Here is a 27,596-nt window from a genome sequence, read left to right as displayed (position 1 = left end):
CTCCCGGGAAAATCTTCAGTTTATTTACAGCTCTGCAAGGCTGACAAGCACTGGCAGGCATCTAGTACAGTTAGCTATTCCAGTGCATAATCCCAAATATTGAGTGCTGCTGACCTGTCAGTCATAAAGATCAGAGGGTAGAAATTACAATTGTTGGTGCTGGGAAATATTTTGCACCTTCCACTTCAGAGAAACACCAATCCATTTAAAACAAAAGGATTAACCTCCCAACTGAAGGAGATTGAGCTTTGGTGTGTTTGATTTTTTTTCATAAATGAAGTAACCATAAATTTTCATTTGGTAAGAGTAATTCCCAAAATCTCTGAAAATTTTGGTTTCCTTTCTGAGAAGGGCTTTAGACTTCTTAACCCCAACAAATTAACTCCAATGCATTTTTTGTTCAGTTTTCTTTATTTTTATTTCTATATCCAGAAATGTCCTTACACACAACTGAACATTTTTTTCTTGGCCCATCATCAAATCCCCTATGGTAAGCTCCAACACATTATTCTTTGACCTAGACTTGGCTGAACTTGGATTAAGTTGATTGCTAATCACTTCAATTAAACACAAGCTCAGTCATTAACTTCTGGGATCTGGTGGGTTCAATTTTACATGTTCCAGCAATGGACAAGGGCGTTTTGGCTGGGTGGGGTTGATGGCACATAACCTTGGGTAGGTTTCCAGCCCACCACCATCTCAGTCACCTCAAGCTCATCCCCATAATACAGTTGGTAGCTGGGTGCCCTTTTGAATAAATCATCAAGCATGAAGTGATCTGTCAACAAGCCAAATGACACTGAAGATTTGTCGCCCTTGCCATAATATGGGATGCGCGGGAAGGCAGATAGGAATAGGTCAGGGCCTAACCCGAAACGTTAGCTTTCCTGCTCCTCTGATGCTGCCTGACCTGCTGTGTTCCTCAAGCTCCACATTGTGTCATCTAAGAATCAGTTGCTCATTTTTGTTTAAATGTTATTAGAGGAAGCGTTGAAATAAAGTGAGGTACTACCTTTGTACCCAGAATCTAAGGGCCTTTTTAGTTTGTGTTCCTACCCACAATCCGGGCAGCGCTCACTATCAAAAGTCTTGCTACTGTGGGCTGCAGGAGTTATTGGCCAATCAGATGGGCCGACTTCTTCTACTTGCTACCATCTCCAAGTGAGAGGCAGGGGAGTCACTTGCCACTCATTTAGCCAACCTGCCCTCTGTATCAGCTGACAAATTAAAACACTGGCATGGTGTTGCAATATCACTACGTGGTTGCATTTCTGCAAGGTAGCGCAGATAATTTATTCATGATTTTTCTTTAAATTTACCTTAGCATCCATCAACCTGAGGAGTATCAGTCCATTGGAAGAGAGGTTTACAGTGCTGCCTGCTGGTATCTTGACTGAGAATTTTTTTTCTTTGCAATCTGCATATCTTCCTAACAACTAGGAAGGCAAGAGTACCTGGTGAATAGTGACCTAAAATCGTTCCAGCAGCCAGTTCAATTTGATAAGCACAACTGAACCCATTTGAGTCAAACATGCCCTTCAGTCCAACTCGTCCATGTCAACCAAGTTTCCCAAACTAAACTAGTCCCACTTGCCTGCATTTGGCCCATATCCCTCTAAACCTTTCTTATAAATGTACCTGCCCAAACGTCTTTTAAACAGTGTAACTGTATCTGCATCAACTATTTCATCTTGCAGTTCATTTCACATACAAACCACCTTCTGGATAAAGTTGTCCCTGAGGTCCTTTTCAAATCTTTTTCTTCTCACCTTTAAAATATGACCCCTTGTTTTGAACTCCCCTACCCTGAGGAAAAGACCTATGCTATTCAGCTCATCTATGCCACTCATCATTTTATAAACCTCTGTAAGCTCACTTTTCGACCGCCTACACTCCAGTGACCAAAGTTCCAGCCTCTCCTTACAATTCAAATCCTAATAAGCTCAACAAACCTCTGGAGCTAACCTCCACACAATCATTAAATAATCTCAACACATTTTTCAGAAAAAAATTAAACTGCAGTTTTAAGAACAAGAAGGGCAAGTGTTGCTGGCTTACAATTATAATTCATTATTAGGATACACAGGAATACACCCTCCACCTCATTGATTGGTAGAAAATATGTGTAGCAGAAACAATTTGGTTTTAGAATATCTCTGCTAACTGAAATACCTGGCACGTGCTGTGGAAACAACATTAGGACACCCCGTAGACCATCAAACAAAAGTTGATCATCAAATACCGGGCTGTAATCACCATCAGTGCAGGATCACAGAATGCAAGTAGTGCTACAGTGGAACACAATTAACATGAGAATCTGAAAGAAGTAACTCAGGTCAAAAATATTTTATCTCTCTCCACTTTTTACCTGTCTTTCAATGTTCCGTACTTTAACTGATGTGAAGCACAGACCAAAATGGCTGAACACATGTAATTACCAATAATTGAATAAAATGCAAATTTTAAAAAAAAATCTCTCTCTCTGTAGCATCCCTGTTGTTCTAGGGTTGGTAATAGTTGTACAAGTTATTGGCTCTAAAGGGGTTAATATTGAGCGACGTTGTGCTCCACCCGGAGTGATGATGTCATGCTATCTTTGAGTGGATATGGTTGAGTTGTGTGTGAGTACCCTGTGGAAGCAGATGAACTCTGTACAGTTCCTTTCATTCCCTAGCAATTACACCTGGCATGTTAGCGTAAATCATGCCTATTGCTGCCATGCAATAAGCTACCTTGTTATGTGAATCAAGTGCCTCTTCTATTTAGACTCTCCAGTGAATTATCCTCTATCACTGATAATTAGATAGGGCTTAGACTCAGCACTGCAAAAGGATTGGTGGCAGCAGACCACCTAAAACCAGAGAAGCACTGGCTACCAGCCGTAGTATCTGAAAATACAAGAATCTTTTGCTGAGATGTCACTCTCGAAAAAAGCAGGAAATCATGCCTCAAGAACTATTTCATCTTGTGCAGAAACTGAACTCACATTGTTGGCATTATTTTGTACACTGTTACAATCTAACAAATTTAGCTTCTATTATGCACACTTGGAAAATATTTGTAATAATGAAAATGCATTAATGATTGCTTTTCTTTCATTAAGCTGAATTTCCTTAGCATATCCAAAAATTTGCTGAACAAGAGCACTGCAAAACAAAAATCCTGTGATTAAAGGTTGGTCAAGACTTCTGCCATCTAGTTTCCATATTTGAAATACTTTTGCCTGAGGTTTCCTTGCACTTCTGCAGCTTAACTGCCATTCGCTGACTGAATTTTCATTAGCCTCGTTTGGTTATGTCATAGCGAAAGCCAGTGGTGAAGCATCTCAGAGTACCCTATGAATATGCTTATATTACACAGGGATGTCAGGGTGATCTGACGAGAATTCAATTGTGGGGAGTTTAAAGGTGGAAATAATGGGCAGTGTGTCGATTTAATCGATCTAACAATCTAATCGATGTTGTGTGAGAAGGTAGTATAAATGAAGATCAGGTTAAAAATTGAGTGTGTGCCAAGGCTTGGGAGAAGTGAAGCAAAGGTGCAAAGAAAAGTGGTTTCTAAAGTTCCAGGAAGGAATTTAGGGCTGTGCACATAAACAGTTGCTACCATATGCCGATTTGAAGCCCTGCCTAAACAGAGGGGATGGTGAAAGTTCAGTCATGGAACTGTTGATTACATTCAAGACTGTCATGATTGATCTTTTTTTGAGGATGTAACCAAAATGATTGATGAGAGCAGAGTAGTAGAAGCTGTTTACATGGACTTTAATTAAGCCTTAACAAGATTGAGCATGGTGGGTTGATTAGTAAAGTGAGATCACATGGGATTGAAGGTGAGCTTGACAATTGGACAAAAAAGTTGGCTTCCCGGTAGGAGACAGAGGGAAGTTGTGGAGAGTTGCTTTTCAGACTGGAGGTCTGTGACCAGTGGTGTTCTGCAGGGGTTGGTACTAGGTCCACTGTTGTGTGTCAGTGATACAAATAATTTGGATGAGAATATGGAAAGCATGTAGGTAAGTTTGCAGATGACTCCAAAATTGGTTATATAGTTGACAATGAAGAAGGTTTTCTAAGATTACAAAGGGACGTTGATCAATTGGGTCAATGAGCTGAGGAATGACAAAATGGAGTTTAATTTGGATAAATGTGTGGTATTGCATTTTGGTAAAACAAGCAAGGGCAGGACTTGTACAGTTAATGATAGGGCCCCGGGCAGTGTTGTGGAACAGAGACACCTAGGGGTTCAGGTACATAATTCTTGCAAATTTGCGTCACAGGTAGACAGGGTGATTAATAAGGTGTTTATCACAATTGTTTTCATGACTCACTCCTTTGAGTATAGGAGTTGGAATGTCATGTTGAAGTTCTACAGGACAATGGTGAGATCTCTTCTGGAATGCTGTGTGTAGTTCTGGCCACCCTGCCAGTAGGAAGGATATAATTACATTGGAAAGGGTTCAAAAAAGATTCACTAGAGTGCTGGCGGGAGTGAATGGTTTAAGTAATATAAAAAGGCTGGATAGACTGGGACTTTGTAAACTAGAGTGTGGGAGGTTGATGGGTGGCCTTTTTGGAGATTTATAAAATCATAAGGGGCAGAGATAAGATGAGTAGCAAGGGTCATTTCCTTGGGACGGGGAACTTCAAAACTAAGGGGCATATTTTTAAGTTGAGAAGAAAAAAAATTTAAAAAGTACATGAGTGGCAACTTTTTTTGTACACAGTGTGGCTCACGGGTGCAGTGAACTTTCAGAGGAAGTGGTGGATGCAGGTGCAGTTACAACATTTGAAAGACACTTGGATAAGTACATGAATATGAAGGTTTGGAGGAATATGGGCCAAACCAAATAGTTTAGTTTGGGAACATGGTCGGCATGGACTCATTAGACCAAAAAGTCTGTTTCCATGCTGCCTGACCCTATGATTCTATGATTGATTTCTACTTATTAAAGATACCAAGATATTTAGTGATAGTATCGGAAAATTGTGCCAAATGTCGAAGATCAGTCAAGATTTAACTGAAAGGCGGAATGGGTTTGAAGAATTATATGGCCCAATCCTGTTCTTTTTGATGTTGTTTTAAGTGGGTGAAGAATGTGCAGGTGCCTTGGATGGGTGAAGAACAAAGTTAGATGTACCTGGGACTGTGGAACTGCTAGTGACATTGTTCTATAGTCTTGATGGCAAGGTAGGTATTGGTCAGTGTTAGTTATAGTGAGCATAAGTGATAGTTATTGATGATTTGGCAGCAAGATCTATTCATCCTGCTTCAATGCCACTCAGAAGGCTGAATGAGTGTAACAATACATTGCCACAAGATGCAGCAAGATGTTTAGAGCAGGAGGTGCAAAAGCAATGAAGGGCAGTTCCTACTTTAACCATTTGTCCACCAGTCTATTACTGAAGCGTGCCGACTGAACTGTCTTTTCAAAGCATACACAGAAATTTCTCGATCAGTCAATTGCTTGCACCAGAATTACACCAGTTTGAGTACCATTGGGTATGCAAATCAGAAAACTTAAGAACATCCTTATGTGTATGTCTCTTTGCAGTCAAAGCTTAGATGGATCCTTTTTCCCTAAAAGCTGCGCCAATGGACTCCATTATTTCAAGGAAACTCTGGAATTCCAGTAGCTTTTGTCAGCTGAATGAACTTTACTCATCCAATAGTCAATGCATGGTGAAAGTTGCCACTCCCTGAGACATCACAGGCAGCCACACTGATTACCAGTTCTGTCAGAAGAGGAACAAATATTTTCGATGCTGTATCATAGGCCAGTAGCCACTCACTAATAACGGTGATGCTTGAAGACACATATTTGAATGTTGAAATGTCTACTTGGCCAAGCCAACTTCCACCAATCAGAGGATAGCAACAACACAAATAAAAGTATTTGTTTGTATATAGCACAAAGATCAGATGGATGAACTCCACTCAGAGCTAATAACTGGGGCACACTGAAGAAAATAATGCTCTCAAGCTGATACAGAAAATGATTTGATAAACAATTTGTCATCATCTTTAAATAATCTATCTTTTAAAGGAAGATAAAGCAAATTTCAGAGTTGTTGCTGTATCAATTTGAGAGTTTTATACGTAGCAGCAGCCTTCTAATATTAACTTTGAGATGCAGTTACTGCCAATAAATTTTTAAGTCAGTGCTTAGGTCGTCAGATGATACCAACATAATTCCATTCATTCTGTACTTACACTCGGCAGAACATTCACATTTAGTTTTGCTGGTAGACAACAGAGGCAGGTGATTCAAAACATTTGGGATGTCGCAATTAGTTATTAACTTTCTAAAAACAAGATTGGTACAATTTATCATGATTTTAAAAAAATCATAATCTAAATGTAATATCACCATAACTAAGTACGTCCATTTGTCTGCCATTCTGAAGAAGAGTCACCAGACCCAAAACGCTAATTCTGCTTTCTCTCCACAGATGTTGCCAAAGCTGCTGTATTTTCCCAGCAATTTCTGATTTTATGTCCATTTAAGAACTGAACATATAAACAAGTTATTTTGATATTGTAGCATTTTGCTTTTGTAACAGTCATTTATATTATTTGAAATGAAGGAAAATACTATTAAATAATCAAATAAACTATTGAGATGAGATATCATTACCATGATTCATTCATATGTTATACTAATAGCAAAATGGATCTAACCTCCAAATTCTATTTAGATAGGACAAACATTTTTTAGCTTATTGGTGAAACTGTACTTTGTAATTAACCTAATTTGCATGTACAAAGTGTGCCTAATGAGCAGCATGCACTGATATGCTGCTTCTTAACATAATGAATATATTCTGCAACTTTCATAAAGATAGGCCTTACTGTTTTGAGTTATAGAAGGAAATCTATTTTGTAATTAACCTAATTAGAATATGTAAATCAGACTAATTAGCACATTGTTAATATGTTCTCCCATGTAGCATAACAAATGTGCCCTCTAAGTTTCTCAAAGATAGTGCACTTATTGTGCAATTATTAATGAAAATGTGGATAACTTCACTTTTAACAATTGTGGCATTTCAGAGACAAATTATGCTTGTACTTAGTTATTTATCACAGCTCAAAACAAAATCATGCATGCTACATTGAAAGTTATGCTGAGGAGAGTATCAGTTTCATAGGAGACACTTAAAGCTGCATTCCTGAACTTTCTCTTAGTTTGTTGGAACAAAAATGTCACATTGATTTAACTCGGGCGCTCCACTAGGACTTGGATTCAAAACTGTCCCAAATTAAGATTGGATTCCCTACAGTGTGGAAACAGGCCCTTCAGCCCAACAAGTCCACACAGCCCCTTGAAGCATCCCACCCAGGCCCATCCTCCCAATAACCCTCACACCCCGAGCACTATGGGCAATTTAGCATGGCGATCCATCTAGCCTGCACATCTTTGGACTGTGGGAGGAAACCCACGCAGACACGGGGAGAATGTGCAAACTCCGCACAGACTGTTGCCTGAGGCTGGAATTGAACGCGAGTCCCTGGCACTGTGAGGCTGCAGTGCTAACCACTGAGCCACTGTGCCACCCTAAATTAAGGGAATGAACATTTTACCTCCTCATTGGTTACTGTGTGAAACTGTTCCAATCCATTAAAGGTATTAATTTTCCCAAAAGACAAAACAACCCAGGGTCGGATCTTCAAGGAGTTGGGGACAATTCTGGATCATTTAAAAATGGCAGGCAGGACCATTTGTGGGAATCCTGCCATTGTTTGTTATACTGCCAGTTTCACCAATATATGGTGAGAGTGCAGATGGAGCGTGTCCAGCTGACATTCCAGAAATGGCAGGCTCTCATGCAGGGGTATGCATCTCCTAATTCCCACAATCTTTGTGGAGATTGAGAAGCTACTCCGTGAGTTGTAGCTTAGTTCCTAGTACACTTCAAGCAGCCTGTTCCAGATACCTGTCACCCTCTACCTGTCCTGTCGCCTTCAAGGATAAATGGATGAGTACACCAAGGTCTCTCTGCACTTTCTGTACTGTTCCTGGTGGCACTGCTATGACCAGATAACAGCTGGACATTAGACAACTGTACCTGGAGGCAGGACTTCCTCTTCATGGTGGCAGAAAGCCTGTCCCAAGCTACTCAACCACCCAGTGGCCATTAAATGGATGCATGGCAAGCAAGTCAAGTGAGGTCCTGCCCCAACACAAATTTCAGTCTGCCCACAAAATCTGTGAAAAACAGTGGAAGATATTGCCACATTCTGTTGTGCATCTTCCATCAGCATTTAACTTGAACTGGTCAAAGAAATATTTTTGCCCCACATTTTAAAAAACCTGGCAGGAGGATTCAGTCTCTCTAAAACACAACATAGCCACGATAAATAGATTTTTAAAGTAACATCATGGAGAAATAGATAGCATTGCATTTGGGATACCAACTCGGTAACAGTGAGGGAATTTGCCAGTGATGAGCTCAAAAGCATGTATGAAAACATAAACATCATTTTAATGCATACTGCAGCTGAAAGTCATTTTACCAATGAGTTAGTGGAAGCAATCATGAAGTGAGTGATGAAATGCTGCATAGCTTTTCTGCTAATCAACCACCCCAGCGCAGGCAGTTTGTACAAATAATTCACTCTGGAGTGCTGGAGGGTACAGTTCCTATCAATTAGTCTATAGGCAGAATCCCAAACTGCCTTCTGTTCCATGTGATACTCCTCCCACATTAGAATTTAGTATAATTAATTCTATTTTTGTTTCTGCACACTTTAATTCTTTATTTGCAGCTTGGGGGAAGCAGTCATTAAGGCTGAGATCTTGGAGAAAGTTCGCTAAGCGTTGAAGCAAAATAGATGACCATCTGAGACAGATTTTAGTTTATGGGACTTAATATACTATAAAAGTGAAATTTAAAAGGAATAAAAATGTTCTTGTATTGTCTGATACATTTATCAAACATGGCAATCAAACAAAAAGGTTCATTCTGCACATCTTTATTAAAACTAAATACAACATATCAAGTTTTGACCAACTGAGCGACATAAGGTGCTTTGTCCCTCAAATATTCATGAGTTATGTCTCGGATGTCCTGAGGAAAAGCATGTGGCAAATAAAACCTGGATGGTGGCAGACTGATCATGAAACACATGTTAGAGTCAACATACCCATAAGCCTAAAGCCTATAGTGGGTAAACAGGAGGATGCATCAATTGTGGAACATGCAGGAAAATGTGTTGGAAAGTTTCAATACAGGTTGAATATTAATATTGTTGGCCAAGTGATACTAGGTAGAATTGGAGAGTTAAGAAGTTGTGGTGCAAGTAGTACGGATAGTGAGTTTGAGAATTGGGAAATGATTTGTGTCAGAAAACAATCATGAATCAGTGAAACAGTTTTCAATAATGAAAAAGGGAGAAGTCAAATAGTTTCACCATACAAAAAAGTGGATGTAAGCTACAGCTTGATAAGAAATAAAGGCCACAGAATACTCTCAAAACAGAACTAAAAGCAGAAATCCTCTTGCCTGTGACATTTGGTGTCTGGCAATAACTATGAGGCTGAACCAATATGAGAGACAATGGTAAAGGAGTTACATAGTTGGATTACGTTTGCAGTTTACTGTGAGGTAAAATGTACGAGTCAGTCACTCTTTTCATGTACTGGGATTTGCGCTGATTAAGTCCTTGCAGAAGGGACTCGAGGCTAAAATGAAAACCTCAGCTCAGAATTTTGAATAGTGACTGTGCCACAAACATATAGTATACTCTCTCCCAAGGAAAAAAGTAATCACAAAAATATTGTTGTCTCTTTTAGCCATAGCACTGTTGCTCAGACAAAGTAAAAGCCACATTTTTGCAGAGTGTCACATTTTAGACAGAAAAACTTCTGAAACCATCCAAAGACACAGCCAATGAAGAAAAAATACAATGTAAACTAAACACATGCATCTATGATCTAAATGGTACTTCCAGTCTAAATTACTTTCTTTTTTGCTGAATATGGCTTTTAATCAACTGAAAACATATTTTGCTCTATTTTAGTGGTATGTTAAAAGAAAACTTGCAGGCATATTTGTGATGCATACTCAGAACCTCTTTTAGTGTGCTATTGTAGTATTTTAAAAATACCTGATTCATGAGATTTCAATAAAATTTCAGATTGAGATTTAGACTTGTGACGTTTTAGAATATATTGGTTTATATATTTGTGGGTCCAGAATAACTTTAAAATCAACATTATAGTTATAATTGAACATTGTAGAATGTACTTTAGCTTTTGCAAAAAAAATTAAGTCTGGAGAAATGCATACTTAAGTTCCCATCATCTGAACGCAGTGTAATACAATCACTCAAACCTTCCCCTAAATCTGGCAAGACAAAACTGATACACAATAGAAGGGAGGAGACCCTAATCAGGAGGGGAGAGGTATGATTTCATCTCTGAACGCTTTGAAGAAGATGGAATAGCTGTGATGGAGTTCACTGTATCCAGCTCATAGTGGAGTAACACTACATTACTGCCTAATGTGTCTTACAGTGCACGTTCATCCAGAGGCATTACAATCTTTGCCCCATAACACTTATAGACAGAGGAAGCAAAATCCTTCGCTGTTCCTGATTGGATGCATCAACTCTCCAACACTTGTCCAAAATCAAACCATTGTACATTCCTAAAAGGAGATGTAAATCAAGTGCTGCTGAACACAGGGAGTCAGTGATTTGTATTGACATTCACTGAACCTACACGGTCCACGTTTGAAATATGCACACTATATCAGCAAACCTACAGAAGAGGTGAAGCTCAAGGTCTTAAAAAACATTAAGGTACATAAATCTCCAGGGCCTGATCAGGTTTATCCCAGGGCATTGTGGGAAGTTAGGGGAGAAATTGTGGGGCACCTAGCAGAGGTATTTGTATCATCTCTTGCCACAGGTGAGGTGCTGGAGAACTGGAGGGTGGCTGATGTTAAGCCTTTATTTAAGAAAGATCGCAAGGAGAAGCCTCGGGACTATAGACTGGTGAATCTGACATCAGTGGTGGTAAGTTGTTGAATGGATTTCCGAGAGATAGGATTTACATGTATTTGAAAAGACAAGGACTGATTTGGGATAGTCAGTGTGACTTTGAGCATGGGAAATAGTGTTTCACAAACTTGATTTGAGATTTTTGAGAATGTAACCAAAAGGATTGATGAGGGCAGAGCGGTAGATGCTGTCTATATGGACTTCAGTCAAGCCTTTGACAAGGTTCTGCATGGTAGACTGATTAATAAAGCTAGATCACATAGAATTCAGGGAGAGCTGGTCAATTGGATACAAAATTGGCTTGATTTTAGGAGACAGAGGGTGGTGTTGGAGGGTTATTTTTAGGACTGGAGGCCTATGACCAGTGGTCTTCTGCAGGGACTGGTGCTGGGCCCACTGTTGTTTCTAATTTATATAAATGATTTGGGTGAGAATCTGGGAGGAATGGTTAGTATGTTTGCGGATGACACCAAAATTGGTTGTATAGTGGACAGAGAAGTAGGTTGTCTAGGATTACAAAAGGATCTTGATCAATTGCATCAATAGGCTAAGGAGTGGCAGACAGAGTTAATTTGGATAAATGCAAGGTTTTGCATTTTGGTAAAGAGAGAAAGGGCAGGCCTTACACAATTAATGGGAGGTCCCTGGGTAGTGGTACAGAACAGAGAGACCTAGGGTTTTTATTTCTCTATTCATTTTTGTGGGATTCGGTCTTGCTGGCTGGCCAGCATTTCTTGCCCATCCCTAGCTGCCCTTGAGAAGGTGGTGGTGAGGTGCCTTCTTGAACTGCTGCATTCCTCCTGCTGTGGGTTGACCCACAATGCTATTAGGGAGGAAATTCCAGGATTTTGACCCAGCAACAGTGAAGGAATGGTAATACATTTCCAAGTCAGCATGGTGAGTGACTTCAAGGGGATGCTGGTGTTCCAATATATCTGCTGCCCTCGTCCTTCTAGATGGAAGTGGCTGTTGGCTTGGAAGGTGCCGTCTGAGGATCTTTGGTGAATTTCTGTGGGGCACCTTGTAAATAGTACACACTGCTGCTACTGAGCGTCGGTGGTGGAGAGAGTGAATGTTGTGGATGTAGTGCCAATCAAGTGAGCTGCTTTGTCCTGGATGGCGTCAAGCTTCTTGTGTTGTTGGAGCTGCACTCATCCAGGAAAGTGGGGAGTATTCAACCACACTCCTGACTTGTGCCTTGTAGATGGTGGACAGGCTTTGAGGAGACAAGAGATGAGTTATTTGCCGCAGTATTCCTAGCTTCTGGCCTGCTCTGGTAGCCACTGTGTTAATGTGGTGAGTCCATTTGAGTTTCTGATCAATGGTAACCCAAGGATGTTGATAGTGGGGGATTCAGTGATGGTAACACCATTGAATTTCAAGGGGCAGTAGTTAGATTGTCTCTTATTAGTGATGGTCATAGACTGGCATTCGTGTGGCACGAATGTCACTTGCCCTTGTCAGCCTAAGCCTGGATATTATCCAGATCTTGTTGCATCTAAACATGGACTGCTTCAGTATCTGAGGAGTCATGAAAGGTCTGAACATTGTGCAATCATCGGTGAACATCTCCATTTCTGACCTTAAGATGGAGAGAAGGTCATTGCTGAAGCAGATGAAGATGTTTGGGCCAAGGGCACTCAGCACATAGTTCTTTGAAAGTTGCGTCACAAGTAGACAGGGTGTTTAAGCATGTAGCACACTTGCCTTCATTGCTCGGACAATTCAATATAGGAGTTTGGACATCATATTGAAGTTGTGCAGGAAAGGCCACTTTTGAAGGACTACGTACAATTCTGGTTGCCCTAGTAAAGGAAGGATATTATTAAATGTGAGAGGCTTCTGAAAATATTTTCCAGGGTGTTTCCAGAACTAAAGTGTTTGTGTTATTAGGGGAAGCTGGGTACACTGAAACTTTTCTCCATTGGAGTGCAGGAGATTGAGAGATTTATAAAATCATTAGGAGCATACCCTATGATGGGGGAATTTGAAACTAGGTGGCATATTTTTAAGGTGAAAGAAGAAAGATTTAAAAGGGACCTAAGGGACAACATTTTATCACAGGGTAGTTCGTATGGGGAATGGACTGCCAGAGGAAATGGTAGGTGCAGATACAGTTACAACATTTAAAAGACATTTTAACAGGTATATTAATAGGAAGGGTTTGAGAGATATGGGCCAAACCCAGCCAAATGGGACAAGTTTAGTTGGGAAACTTGGCCAGCATGGGCTATTTGGACTAAGGGTCTGTTTCCATGCTATGTAAATCCATGACTCTGTAACTGATCAATATCTTAATAAAACCACTTCCAATGTTGTCAGGTGGTGTCTGTATAGCCCACTCCTCTGATTCTGTACAGGCAGTGGAGAGTTTAAAAAGGTGACAATGCATTTCCAAGTTAAGCGGTCTTATCCCTTCGAATTCAGCAGAGGGGGAAGATGAGGGTCATAAAGGACACCTCCCTCAACAACGACCTGGGGATCACTACAAAGCAGTGTTGAAGGAAATGAATTTTTCAGGATGGTCACAGATTTTGTGGTGTCATCGGCGAGGAACTCTGCAGCATATCACCAGATAACCACACATTACTGCAACAATCAGGTTAGAGCTTCACTCTATGAATACTGGACCACAACCACATCAGGACTACAACCAATGACTATTGTGATCTCAGAGGGCCTGATGAATTGCTCAGTTGGCTACTGCTCTGTAATACAGTCCTGCAAGATTCCAGTGATTGGCACTATACAGACCTCCAAAGAGTTGTGGACTTTAAAGATGGAGTGTCCCTGGAAGGGGACAGTTCACTGAGAGAAGAACAAGGGCAGGAGATAAGAAAGGACAGAAATTGGAGGCAAAGGAAGATGACGCTGAACACAGAAATTGGCTCTGTTGCATGAGCATGTAACTTTTATATCCCACTGTCTGGGAAGAGGATCTCTTCCTCAAAGGTCCAGGCTTCTGGTTCTCCACAACCGGGTTGTATCTCCATGTTCCAGTGACAAGCATTTGTAGAAATTCTACCTATCAGGGCAACCAGCAGGTACACTATGGCAATCTATGGTTGCCATTCTACCCCACTAGCTAGGCAGAAAATTTCTCTTCATATCAATGAAGGATTCATCCCAGAGGTGGCAGGATCCTCACACAAAAACAGATCAGGCTCCTGTCTCTCAGAGGAAAAACCTATCCAACATGCCACAAAGTTAGAGTCTAAAGAAAATATTTCAAAAATTGCGAATAATAGGAAAAAGGGCACGTGTTGATAAAGGTTTTCATTTTGCATTCCTCTGGATAATTTGCAAGAATACCAGTTCAAGGGAAAACCAATTTTCATATAACATCAACACTCTCCACTCATGCAAATTGTCCTGATGTGTACAAGATGAAAAGCTTCTTCAAAAATGTGTCTTTTTCCACAATGTTGAAGTTCTGTACTATCAAACAACTACTACCAATTAAGCCTATCAAATCATTATCTCGTTTCAGCAATGGTATTGTTGGAACTTAAAAGGTCTCTCCTCTGTATGCGTATTGTGGAGTTGTGTGATATATCAAGATTAATGCATTATAAAAGAAAGGAAGCATCTTTTATGCCCCAAAGCACTGAAAATCCAATGAAATGTGTTTGAGGCTTAGTCTGAGCCAGATACAGGAGAGAAGGAGGCTAAGAGGGGATTTAATAGAGACATAAAGATGATCAGAGGATTAGATAGGGCAGACAGTGAGTGCCTTTTTCCTAGGATGATGATTTCAGCTTGTACAAGGGGGCATAGCTACAAAGTGAGGGGTGATAGATTTAAGGCAGATGTCAGAGGCAGATTCTTTACTCAGAGAGTGGTAAGGGCGTGGAACGCCCTGCCTGCCAATGTAGTTAACTCAGCCACATTAGGGGCATTTAAACAGTCCTTGGATAAGCATTTGGATAATAATGGGATCGTGTAGGGGGACGGGCTTAGATTAGTTCACAGGTCGGTGCAACATCGAGGGCCGAAGGGCCTGTTCTGCACTGTACTGTTCTATGTTCTAATGCAACTATTCCAAGGCTGACATTAACTAAGGATTTGATAATTGTTAAACTTGCCAACTCAACAGTGTAAAGGCTGGCATCAGCGGCTACTAATATATAAAACTGTCACATTCCAAAGTATGGACTTCCTCCTGAATCTACAAAGTACCTTCCATTTACAAAGGGTTAAATACTCTTCTATGATTAATTAAATAAGATCTTGTAAGTATATTGCAACTCCAGCATAATAAAACATAAGATGGAGTAACCGAAAAAAATCAAAAGCAACATTTGATTAATTTTAGTTGAAGTAAAGTTTCAGTAAAATCTCATAGAATATAGAACATTACAGCACAGTACAGGCCCTTCGGCCCTCGCTGTTGTGCCGACCTGTCATACCAATCTCAAGCCCATCTAACCTACACTATTCCGTGTACGTCCATATGCTTATCCATGGTTTTTATGAATCCGTAAAATGGATTAGAAGCATTTTTAGAAATTCGTGATTTATTAAAAGGCACTACATGGGCGATTTTGTGCAGATATATGTCAGTGAGAGCATCGTATTAGAATTTGGAAATGTTGTACAGCAATTAGATAAAAAGATGCTTCACCTTTTCAAAAATTGATATCCTTCTTTCTTTGACCTCCACAGACTGCATTTAATGGCTATCATGTAAAATCAGATTTGGCCAAGATTCTTCCACATTCCACCACCATTTCCAATATAAATATACCAGCTGCATTATATCTGTTCAAACATAGTGCAATGATCACGTTACAGATTGCTTACATTTTTCATAGCATAACAGAGAAAAAATATTATTAACCATAAATTTATCAGTGGCAAATATCATTTCATTGTTCATCAGGTGAAGCATTCCAATCAAGAACAATATAATTCTTGCTATACTACTCCATGGTTTTAAACAGACATTTACCCAACAAAAGCCAAGGTATATGACAAGGTTATATATGAGTCATATTAAATAATTAAGTATGTTTAATGTTTTAAGAAAAAATGTCAATTCATTGGCAAGTGATTTTCTTTTACACACAGGGATCTGTGATTTTAAGTACTAAATGGTTAATGATAATCTCATCAAAATTCAGTGAACAAACTATTTAAAAATTGGAGCTGAAATAACCAGCAGTACTTGAACTATGAGTGTAAGGAACTGTTCTGTGTGCATCATCATTCATTCACAAACTGACTAATGCGGAGAATTCACTACTTGTAATACAGTAGTTCCTCCGATTTTTAAAAGATCTTTGTGGAGGGTTTTCTTTGTCCCCTTGCAAAATCAGGTAATCTTAAAAGAATTGCATGAATAAATAGATTCTATTTGATTCTTTACTTTTTTTAAAAAATGGAGAAACTCTGACCAAACATCTGTTTACAGTATGCTTTTCAGCACTGAGCTGTTTCAAAGCTCAATTGTGCATTTTGCAGATAAAGTGGGAAACTACTGGAGGCTGTATTGTAAGCAGTGGTTTCCATGACAACTCCAGTTTCGAGAGCTGGTTCTCCATTACCACTTAATTTAGGCTTCCTAATTGCATTCCACTGAATCAGTAGCGACAATATCTGCAGAGCTAAACTGCATGCCCAGTCTAGCGCAAACCTCTTTGAAACAGGCTTTTTGAAAGCCAGGAGCTATAAAAACCCAGCATGATGCAGAGTATATGAGAAACCTGTAGCTTGGATGTGCTGCTGACTGCTTTCTCGTCCTCAGGAAGTTCAGCCGCACTACTTCAATCTACTAGTTCATCCCACATAAAGATCATAAAGCACGGCCATGTGGAAACTTGCCTCTAGACTGACATTTCTCTGTAAAATACATTTAATTGTATGCAACACATGGTGTCATTGCCATCCTATTTCACCACACATCAGCAGGTAGTCAGCACAAGACTATACTTCCTTTGAACTGTCCTTGTCCCACAATACAAGGAGAACAATACTTTCACAGCTTAAATTATTTGCGACTGTTCAGCTGTGCGCTGAGCAACCCTCCGTACGTGACCTAAAGAGAGTCTCGTCAGAAGCATAGACATAAAAGCATTCCAATTATCGACCATGCTGCTTTGGTAGAAGAGGCAACTAATATGATAGTGAAAGTGATTCTGCCAGCAAGGAGCTTTTTGTAACTGTCAGATTAACACTTGAGCTAAATTCTTGTAAATCAATCACATTATGTTACTGTTGAAAATAAACAGTGAAGCTATTCTGATTATAATACAGTGGCGTTCATTTCCCTTTTGGGTCTTGGGTTTCAAGTTCTAAACTATTCTGATTTTAAGTATGTTTATTGTTTTACAGTTAACAAAACCACTTAGCAAAGGATTTAGGTTTAAATATGTTTGCACATATCATCTGTGGTAGTCTGCTGTAACATAAATTATTATTTATTATTTCTGATTTACATGAAAATGAATGCTGAAAACGAATTGGGTTTCTCAGATGTCACATGCAGGCCGCAGACAATTCCTCTTAAGTGGACAAACTATTTTATATCCTGTTGAATGGAATGCACTTGTCAGAAACAAACACTAAACTCAAACTTATGCGTTGCACTCAGCAATTAGCATTGAGCTAACTGTTGTGTAAACCACACTTTACAGCTAATAAAGATAATTAAATATTAATTACATATTGACTATTTAGTTAAGTCATTCTTGCTGATAAACTGATCACAGAAGCGCCACACACAACAGCAGCGGACAAGAAGTGGGGTGGATGGAAATTACAAATCAATTTTTTTTCGCTAAAGGGAAGAGGCTGACAATAAAATGTTGATGGGATTTTAGTTATGGAGGGGGCAACTTATATTGCACTAACAAAGTTTTCAGCAGCAAAAGTGAATGCATATACACTGCTGATTTTAATTATATTTACAATGTAATTTGGAGAAATAAAATGCAAGAGCAATTTGCTGTTCAAGTGTACAGTTAATAGAAACAAGCAATTTGGGTACAGATAGGAAAAAAATATTGGTAATTTACATATCAAGGTGAATTGTACTGTGCTGAAATCATTTAAAAATTACTGGACTAACGGAAGATTGGATTTTTCTTTCCCTAAACAGAAAATCAATTATTACCCTTGAACTGCGCATTTGATACTTTTGGAGTATAAGTGCATGGAGCTACATGCCAGAAATTGTGGTATGAAACTGATTTCTACATAAAAAAAGGTTTAAGTGGTCAGGTGTTTTCTCTTTGTCTTACATTTACCTCTAAACTGAAATCCCACTAACCTTAGCTTAACAGTATTTCTGAGCATATGAGAATGTGACAAATGAATTCTTTCAGGAACATTTAGATCAGCAGGCAATTTTCCTGAATATCAGCATTCTTAAAATGTTACGGATATTTTGTGTTACACAGCACAGTACTCTATCTTATAAGGAATGGCAGACATGAAATTTGGGTTAGGCTAGTTTTCAGGCTTGAAACGAGCGTTCCCACAGACATGCACCAGACATGAGTTACAAAGCTCATTTAAAATTGGATGATGGTCCTCTTAAGATGTCTGCAGAGCTGTGAGCACCAGATGGGCATCCAGAGACAGTTCACCAGATTGGGGTTCATCAATTTGGGCTACAGGGAGGTAGGTCCTGGGAAGTGGGAATGAAACTGAGGGAGAGGGTAGAGTTTGGGTCAAAGGAGGCAGAACAAGGTTGTGCAGCTAAGAAAAGTACTCTTGTTTCTTTTGGCTCCACATTATAGTTAAGTTCAAGCTGAAACCTCGACTTGAGTTTACATCCTCCAGTGGTCCCTTCAAGGACCAATGGTTCAGCCATTGTCAGAGTCTGAAACACCATGCATGCACACTGTGCGGCCGATTTTCTGAAAAGAGGTATAAGGTTGCCATTAGCTTACAGCTGGGTTGCAGCTCCTATTTTAATTGGCCTGGGCTGATAACCCCACGATTGTATTTCAGGCACCCTTTGCAAGTAGAAAATAGGCCTCATGTAGCTGGTCATTTGTGCACCAATTTCACACTAAAAGAATGAGTGAAACACAGTTTGAAACTTTTTCTCAATAGATTTAGGCAGAATTTAGGTTCGATAGCCTAAAAGAGGCTCATACTGCCAAGTTAAATCCTTCATTTGGTCTGTGTATGCCTGGTTACCTTAAATTAAAAGTATATCCAGATATATTCTTCTTGATTGCATAGAAATTGAGGAAATGTATTTTTATTTTATTCAAAATGTCATACTGCACACAGTTTGGAGAGGAATTTGGTTTGACCACAAAGATAATGGTCTCGATTTTAACTATGGGACAATTTTAGAAGTTACGTTTTGATACCTCTTCTCAAAATAAAGCCCAGACAGTATTTCAATAATTTAAATGACTCTGGTTGACTTCACACTCATATGGGCTGGTCATTGTTGGGTGGTGGGCAAACCTGTGTGAATTATTCTCTTCCTGGCCGCACAGAAAGTTAGGAAAGAAAAATCCTGAAAGCTTGCATTTTGACCCTAACCCTCATGGGAATGGTATGTTAAAAACGTTTTTGTCATTATTTGGAGCCACGATTGCAGTCAGGTTCCTACGCCAATATTTTTTAAAAAATTCACTCATGGCATGCCCGAACCTAGTTGCCCTTGAGAAGATTGTAGTGAGCTGCCTTTTTGACCACTGTAGGTAGATTCACAGTGCTGTTAGGGAGGGAATTTCAGGATTGTGACCCTGCAACACTGAAGGAATAGGGGTGTTCTTCCAAGCCAGGATGGTGAGTGGCCTGGAGGGGAACCTGCAGTTGGTGGTGTTCCCATGTATCTGCTGCCCTTGTCCTTCTAGATGGAAGTAGTTGAGGATTTGGAAGGTGCTCTTTAAGGGTATTTGCTGAATTTATGCAGTGCATTTTATAGATGGGACACACTGCTGCGACTGAGGATTAGTGGTAGGACGAGTGGATTTTTGTGGGCGTACTGAAAATCAAATGGGCTGCTTTGTCCTGGATGGTGTCAAGCTTCTTGGGTGTTGGTAGAATTGCAGTCATCAGGCAGGTAGGGAGTATTGCAGCACATTCTGAATAAGGGTCATTGGACCCAAAATATTAACTCAGCTTTCTCTCCAAAGATGCTGCCAGATGTGCTGAGTTTTTCCAGCAATTTGTTTTTATTTCTGGTATTCCAGCATCCAAATTTCTTTGGGTTTTTGTTTCTTGTCCATCACACTCCTGACTTATGCCTTGTAGATGGTGGACATGCTTTGGGGAGTCAGGAAGCAAGTTACTCACTGCAGGATTCCTAGGCTCTGAAATGCTCTAGTAACCACTGCATTTATATGGTGAGTTCAGCTCAGTTTCTGGTCAAGGACAACCCCTGGATGTTGGTAATGGGATTATCTGGAGATGATAATGCCATTGATTGTCAAGGGGTAGTGGATAAATTGTAGATGGTACTTACCTGGCATTTGTGTGGTATAAATGTTACTTGCCATTTTTCAGCCCAAGCCTGGATATTGTCCAGGTTTTGCTGCATTTCAACATGATCTGACACAACATCTAAGGAGGCATAATGATGCTAAGTACTGTGCAATAATTGGTGAATATTTCCACTTCTGACTTTATGACAGAGGGGGCAGCTGAGGATGGTGGGCATCGGACTCTATCCTGAGGAACTGCTATAGAGATGTCTTGGAGCTAGGATGACTGACAATGTGGAAAAAAAGGACCTTTGGTGTTCCTGCTGCCTGTACTGACCATGCTGGAGATTTACATCCCAGCTGCTCAGTTGTTATTTTTACCAATTGAGAGAATTTATCTGGCCACTGGCTTCCTTTCCACATTATAAGAACTGCCAATATCTCAGAGCTTTTGAAATGAGGGCATTTTCAACAATTTACAAGATCATCAACCATTCACATCCTGCTTTTGGGAGAAAGTAAAAGAGAAAGTGCAGAGAAACTGAACACATCTGGTAGCCTCTGTGGAGTGTGATACATGGTTAACAGCTTGAGTCATGACGACTTATTTTTGAGAGACCTTGAAGCAGGATCAAATATAAACTGAATACTCGTTCATTGATTCACAAAGTGGAAATCCAATGATAAAGTAAAGATGGGAGTGTTTATTAAACAATTCAAAATATTTGAGTCTACTTGGACATAATTTAATGTTCTTAGTTCTTAGGTCAGCCCTCAAATATTGCTTTGTAGAAATAACACTGGAGTATAGCCATTGCCTTTAGAGTTATTAAAGCTCATTTCCTTCTGGATGTCATGAATCCATCAAATATGTAGGAAGCATTGTCTCCCTGTTTTTTTTTAAATTCCTTGAATCACACAATATAATTCTAATATCAAAGTCATTCTGCAAATTCAATGATGTGTATCTGAGCTTACAATTGTTTTGTCAGTATTTGTTTACAGTTGTTTGATGGATTCTGTTTTTCATTGTTACTCATTAAATGAATTTTATTAAAAGCATCACAGCCCATATTTACTTGTTCTCAATTGTTACACAAAGCTTATACAAATATTTACTTCTAGTGAGATACTATGGGACACATAATGAGCAGTTTGATGCTCATTCAAGTAAAAAATTAGTTTTATACTGATGTTTCATTGCTTTGTAGTTTGTTTCTTAGCTTTACACATTTTATATCAATGAAATCACTCTGAAGAGAAAATGAGCAGTCTTGGATAGTCAGCCGAGCTGAGTAAATTCCATGCATGGGCAATAACTGTGTAGACAAGTATGTGAAAAAAATCTTTTATGTACAATGCTTTGTACAAATTAACCAATGCAAATCTAAAAAGAATGACACAGTTAAAAAGGTGTCAAGTCCAAAAGAAAACCAAACATCCAGCTCTGATCTTCCTATAATGGAGGAAAGTAGTGACATAACCAAAAATTTGAACAAGTTTGATGTAAAGAGCTGGCTGGAGAATTTTTTTGCTTTGATAAGGTAAGGATAAGCAGAAGCAATTCTGGAGGATTCCACACAAAATTAGTGGAGCACTGGAGCTTGAAATCTAAGTGAGTAGCGTTGGACTTCTGATGAGACTTCTTGTGACAGTTTCAACAAATGTTTTAATTATTATTCATGGCTTTGTTTATATCACTGTTACAAAGTAAGACTTTGGGTTGCTACCCTGAAAAATGGAAAGTTTATCAGACATGTATATTCTGTCTCGCAAAGAATGGTTTCTGTTGAAGGATTGATATTCAAGAGCATGAAGGGAAATAATTGACAAGTTCATTGCCTATCCTGTCTCATCCCGTCATCTACAGAAAAATAGAATCAAAATTGTTATTTTAAAATAGTAAAAGAATTAGAACATTTCCAAATGAAATAGAAAGATGCTTAGGATCTGGGCTATGCATGGGCCTATGAAATTGAAACAGATGAGAATACAATGTAGGTTGCGGTAGTAATGTGGAAAAGCCTTGTTATACTGAAGGTAGGTGACCTGAGATATGAGGATGTGTTTAATGGAAGTTTCAAAGCAAGAAACCACATGATAATGCAGAAACAGAAGTAGACAATTCAACCCAATGATCCTGTTTTGTCATTCAGTGAGATTATGGCTGATTTGTATTTTTGAATAATGTAGATGGATGATATTAAGTTAGCTAATGTGGAGGCTACTAAGAGTTACACAAATAATTACATCCTCATAATTCTTATACTGAGAATGAACTTGGCATTTCATTGTTTTACTTATTTGCTCTTTCACCTTTTCTCAATGCAGAACCTTTCTGGTTTTCAACGTCTTACCATCAATTCTATTTTATCTAAGATTGCTCCTCAAAGCAACAGTTAACCTTTCATTTTTGCTAACTTTGGGTCAGGTTTCTCAATATCCACTAGGCAACCGTGGAGAGAATCTTTCTAATTCTTATATGGATTTTTGGATAGATAGTCGAAGGGAAAATCACAAATTAATCCAGATAAAGTTACAGGACATGCTGGGAACATTATATGTCAACCTGAAATGAACAAGTCGCTTTATCTTCATTTATCTTGTTATCTTTGGCTGATATAAAAACGTAGCACAGCATTTTTGTCTTTAACATCCGCTTTCTTATGTCTTTGGAATTGTGGTGCTTGATATTTACATTCATTCTCTTTGCTGCTGAATATATACTGCTTTAAAAGCAATGCTTTGAATCCAGCTCTCTATTGCTTTTCTAGTTTTTTAAAAAAAGACGTTTCTTTTCTTCCATCCTGATTACATTTTAGTCTGTCTTTCTATTAGCTACATCACATTATCTCCAGATCAAGTAATAACTGGCATGAATTCAACTCCTCCTGGCGTTATTGGGTAGGTTATCTCTGGTGGAAACAGGACAGTAGCAGCCCAAGAATGCCAGGAACAAGATTATCGTACCATTCCTGCTCTGGCTAAAGCTAGCTTCTCAAGGGTTTATTGCTGCCAGCTGGAGCTTAATTCAAATATTGAGATTTTCAATTGTGAAGCAACGCCTTATTACTTAAAGAAAAAATAGTCCAAATGTTATTATAGGACATCTGCTGGCTACAACAGTTTGCATTTTCTGCTGGCAGTCCAACTGAAGAGAAGACAAGCAGCTAAATGTTAAATTACTTTTAAAGGGCTGGGAGGAGAACTAGTCCTCACCCCAGACTCAATTAAAAACAAACCTGGAATACTGCTGTTCTGGATCTGTACTCTATCTTCCAATCTGGATACTGTCCATGCTGTCCAATATTTCAGTGATTTGGAGCCAGTCAGACTTTCCTGGAAGCTTGTTCTTTATGCCCACAGCCCCATTCCTCAATGCCTAGCCTCAAAATGGATTGTGTTTAACCTAATGTTGGCAGGATTGAGCAAGCAGCTGGTGCGCTCTGCCAGTAAACTGCTCCAATCATTAAATTCTAGTCCCCTTGTTTTGGTGTAAGACAGGTAAATGCACTCAAAATATGGATTATCCTTCTGACCACCTTTACGTTTTCCAGTTTAGATAAATGCGGACCTTGAAGTTTAATATTAACATTAGATTCTGCCAATGTTTGTATAAAGTTTGAATTGATTTTCAGTAACCATGTATGCTTAGCTTGACTTTGTCACAGCTTCTCTAATACAGAACGATATAAGGTTCTGAAACAGTATGAAACCACATTTAGTAGATTTCTTACAATGGCTCTCAGTAAATCAGAGCCATTCCTTCTGTTCACCTATAAAACTAATTGAGATACCTATAAACTAACTGAGATTCCACAATGTGTCCAATCACATATGAAGTGAGTTTTTACAGTATTGCAGAGTTACAGATGTTTCTTTGAATTTAAAGTCTCCTATGGAACTGTTTCAGTGCAAGCAATTTTTGTGAATAGAATGCAGATGCATTACCCTGATCAATCTGGACATAAAGATATTTCAAAATTCATTTTATTTCGGTTTAGGAACAGTTTTGTTGTTTTAAGTGGTCATTTAATGAACAAGGCATTGTGTTAGAAATCACCATGCTCAATATTAACTCTGATCTCCGTACCCAAGCTAAAAGTTTTGCTTAACTACTGAGCCCAGAACGCAAATTAACTGCATTCACAACATAAGAATACAGGGCTTAGCACAGGTCATGAGCTCACTCTGTTTCACCACTCAAGTTTAAAGGCTATATTACTTTTAATTATATGTTGTAAAAGATGAAGTCTTGAAGGTTCAACAGCCTGTTAAAGTTCTGCTCTACATAAAGAGGATCAATTATTCTTCACAATGTTAAACCTTCTTGGAGTACAATAAAACCCAGTGCAATTAGAGATAACTAGCAATCTTCATTTCAGCTGTGACTGACAAGTGAAACCTTTGTAAAGTGAACTCAACCAAACTTGGGAGGCTTGCAAAGTCAGAGTTGGCAGAGTAAATCTTGCGATTCTTTTTAAAATTTTTCAACTATCACAACAAAAATGTATATTTGCATAGCCCTTTTAATTTGTAAACCATTGCAATATCTATCTATGTAAGACCATAAGACATTGGAGTGGAAATACAGCCATTCGGCCCATCAAGTCCCCACAGCCATTTAATCATGGCTGATGGGCATTTCAACTCCACTTCCCTGCAATCTCCTCGTAGCCCTTGATTCCTTGTGAGATCAAGAATTTATGAATCTCTGCCTTGAAGACATTTAATGTCCTGGCCTTCACTGCGCTCCGTGGCAATGAATTCCACAGGCCCACCACTCTCTGGCTGAAGAAATGTCTCCTCATTTCCGTTTTCAATGTGCCCCCTCTAATTCTAAGGCTGTGCCTATGGGTCCTAGTCTCCCCGCCTAATGGAAACAACTTCCCAGCGTCCACCTTTTCTAAGCCATGCATTATCTTGCAAGTTTCTATTAGATCTCCCCTCAACCTTGTAAACTCTAATGAATACAATCCAAGGATCCTCAGCCGTTCATCGTACATTAAACCTACCGTCCCAGGGATCATCCATGTGAATCTCTGCTGGACACACTCCAGCGCCAGTATGTCCTTCCTGAGGTGTGGGGCCCAATATTGGATACAGTTCTAAATGGGGCCTAACTAGAGCTTTATAAAGTCTCAGAAGCACATCGCTGCTTTTATATTCCAACCCCCTTGAGATAAATGACAACATTACATTCGCTTTCTTAATCACGGACATGACCTGCAAGTTAACCTTTAGAGAATCCTGGACCAACAGACACTGAGCAAAAGTAGATACCAGGAAAGGTGACCAAAAGCTGTCAAACAATTTATATTTAAGGACCATCTTGAGTTTGAAGGGATGGAAAATGAAAGAGTTTATAAAATAATTCCACAGTATGAGACTGATGATTGAATGCTTGGCTCCCGATGGATATTCCTCTTGTCTTAATGCCTGTGATATCCAGAGTTTGAGGACCAAAGCATTTGGTGGTGGGTTGTAACAGTAGAGTGTTTAGTAGATATAAAACAATAAGGTTATGGATAGATTTAAACATATGGTTGAGGAATTTAAATCTAAGGCAATGTAAGGATTGGAAACAGGGATGTTTGGTAAACTGCATGTCCCCTTTGTGATGAGATGGAAATAGAGCTGAAAACAGTGAGTGAGGCAAAAGGGTTTTTTTTCCAGGTTGGTCACCTACGACCAGTAGGGTTCCACAGGGTTCATTATGAATTTTTATATTATCCCAATGCTTAATGAAAGCTAACTTTAACTCATGCAAGAATGCATGTGTGTCAAGCTATCAAATAAAGTAGATAGGCCAAGAAAGGTTATGGAGAGATAGATGTCTCAGGATACACTTTGAAACTGGTTTGATATTTATGGTAGGTGTTGCATTGGATAATCCACTTATAAGTAGTGTGACAATTCAGGGTCGGGAATAGAAGTCAAGGGTAGAGGGATTTCGACCATGTTTTGATATCCAAGAGTGGATCAAGTTCTGTCAAGCTGGAAAGACAGTTAAAAAGCAGTTATGAAAGAAAGCTGATGAAGGTTGCAGTGAATTTGAGGATGATGACCAATAAAACACAAGTCACAATTTGACACCTTAATTATATTTGTGCTAATCGTTGACAGTTGATGTGAATTTGCACCATAATTGTAGAAAATGAAGAAATATAAATGAGTAACAATTTCAGTAATTGGTCTTTGATGATAAAAACTCCCAAGTCTTTCTTCTGGTTTTATTTGAGGCTATGAAACAGAAGATTATTATTAGGCTGGTGTAAACACCTGATACAAATCACCTATTGATTTGAGCTGTAAATGAAAAGTCAATGCATGTTTTGGGCAGGTAATTAATTCTATTTAAGATTTTATAGTATCGGAACTGACTGGGCGCAGCCTCAGCTATAAATGCAAGAGAAATCTGATTCCATTTGGGTCATTGTGATGAGAACTGAAGTTGACCTCAAAGGTCTGAAAATAAAAGAAAATCTTCCTCTTCAGCATGTCAAAGCCAAACCCTGCCACCACAGCTTGGGGACAGCACTTATGGGTGCACATCTACATTGGCTAGCAACCTGGGATAAAAGAGTTTACACCAGTTCAACTGCATTGTGTTTATGCCACGTGATCACTAAAGTCCTGTCTGAATTATTCTTGATAGAAGAGAACACAGGTTCATACAAACATAGGATCACAAAAAAGTACACAAACTCCTTTCAAACCTATAATTTATGAAATGTTAAAACTATGGTATATCTGAGACTGTCTTTTGTCCTGGCAGCAATCCCACTCAGAACAGGTCTAACACTGGGTAATTGCAGAGCAAAGATTCCATAATTTATTAGCACAATAAAACAACCAAATCTTACCAGAGCAACCCTTATTTTATCTCTATTAACTTTTCCAATTGCTTCAATCAGATTGGCCTAATTGATATCACTTTCATCATCTGACTAAACAGACTATGTTTCCAGTCTCTCTCCAGGATTTGAGTACAGATTCCAGGATCAAATTCTAATCCCAGACTGTGACACGTTGGAAGTGGTAGACCTCAAGCCGAGTTTGATCTGCTGCTTCCGGGAACTTTAAAAACCTCAGGAGACCAAAGGAGGAAGAAATGGGAATCTGTTTAATATTGATGATAACCAATATTCATCCCTCAACTAACAGCTCAAAAATGGATTATTTGATGATTCATCTTGG

The 27,596-nt window shown here is 39.1% G+C and overlaps 1 protein-coding gene and 1 long non-coding RNA gene across 3 annotated transcripts in view; one reads left to right on the top strand and one right to left on the bottom strand.

Annotated features, from left to right (window-relative positions):
- Positions 1–27,596, bottom strand: part of LOC125453120 (PC3-like endoprotease variant B) — a 1,374,573-nt gene that overhangs the window by 92,291 nt on the left and 1,254,686 nt on the right. The gene's annotated exons all lie outside the window — the stretch shown is intronic.
- LOC125453126 (uncharacterized) overlaps positions 1–27,596 on the top strand; it is a 91,347-nt gene that overhangs the window by 598 nt on the left and 63,153 nt on the right. The window lies entirely within an intron of this gene.

The sequence above is a fragment of the Stegostoma tigrinum genome, chromosome 6 (genome assembly GCF_030684315.1).
Source record: "Stegostoma tigrinum isolate sSteTig4 chromosome 6, sSteTig4.hap1, whole genome shotgun sequence".
NCBI classification, from domain to species: Eukaryota; Metazoa; Chordata; class Chondrichthyes; order Orectolobiformes; family Stegostomatidae; genus Stegostoma; species Stegostoma tigrinum.
This window is presented reverse-complemented; position numbering and strand designations above follow the sequence as displayed.